Source organism: Mustela nigripes, chromosome 1, assembly GCF_022355385.1.
Source record: "Mustela nigripes isolate SB6536 chromosome 1, MUSNIG.SB6536, whole genome shotgun sequence".
NCBI lineage: Eukaryota > Metazoa > Chordata > Mammalia > Carnivora > Mustelidae > Mustela > Mustela nigripes.
The window spans coordinates 138,307,488-138,308,907 of record NC_081557.1 but is presented as its reverse complement, the minus strand read 5'-3'; positions in this window follow the sequence as shown (position 1 = coordinate 138,308,907).

The following is a 1,420-nucleotide window of genomic DNA, read 5'->3' as shown; positions in this document are numbered from 1 at the left end:
AGAAATGAACCACATTCAGTATTTTCTTTACCAGTAAACAAAATCAATCTAGAATACAAGTGAGATTCCATCTGTGTAGAATATTCTTTTTATGCAAGACTTGGGGGGCATATATTTTTTCCTGCTTTATAAGTAAAATATTTCAAAAAAAATCTTCTTCTAAAAAGATATATACTATAATCTGCTATACCAATTTTAAGGTTCACTTCTGGGAAAGAAAAATCAGTAGTTAAAGTGAATGTGACCATTTGATCAAACAACAAAGTAAAAGCAGTGCCACAAGAAATAAAAATCCATTAGCCAAAGTGGCTGGGATGAAGAATAAACAGGAATATGATGGTATGTATTACTTTTACAAGCAGAAAAATCAAAGTATAACCAGGTTCTTCTTGCCACTAGTTGAATGAAATTGCAGGATTTAGAAAAATCTAATTCTATAAAAGTTTGAGTATATCTGCAGATGGCTGATATAAAGACTACTCAGAAATTGAAGAGGAACAATCATTAAAAGAAAATACTTTTTTCAAGATTTTTATTTATTTCTTTGACAGAGAGAGACACAGTGAGAGAAGGAACACAGGAGAGAGAGAAGCAGTCTTCCTGCAGAGCAGGGAGCCTGATTCAGAGCTCAATCCCAGGATCCTGGGATCATGACCTAAGCCGAAGGCAGCTGCTTAACTGACTGAGCCACCCAGGCACCTCAAGAAAACATTTTTTAAAAGGGTGTAATGGTTGTTTCTCCCATGTCTCATAAAGACATGTTCAAAATAAGCATTAGGTATGATGTTCTGTAGTACAAAATCCACAATTTTCAGAACTAAAATAAAGTGAATAAATGTAGCCAATGGTGTTATTTTTGAAATAAATTTTCAAATACAAAAAACAAATTAGGCTGACACTTTAATATTAAAGCACAATAATAGTCTTCAGTTCATTATATGTCATCCTTGTAATAATGTCTTTTGTTTGGTTCTAAATCAAGTATACAAGTCTAGCTCAGATGATAAAAACATCTTATAATAGATTTTAATAATAGCAACACTTGTTAAAATTTTATTATTTTCTCTTTAAATGCATTATTCTATTTAATTCTTATAATAACTATGTGTTATATATTTCATTAAGGTAATTATAAAAATGAGGAAATTGAGAATTACTAAAGTCAAATAAATACCTGTCACAAGTGAGATTAGGTTTGTCTCACTTCAGATTCAATATATAAGTCAAAATAACAGAAAAAAATTTTTTAAATAAAGTTAAACACAAAAGTGAAATAAAAGATCCCCAAATTTAGGAACTACAGAAATAGAAATATACTGAATTAAAGAAAACTCATTTCTCAAATTTCTGTTATTGGCTTCAACTCAGTTCTAACAGATCTCTCTCTTCGGGAGTGTAATCTGCATACATGGAATCTTTA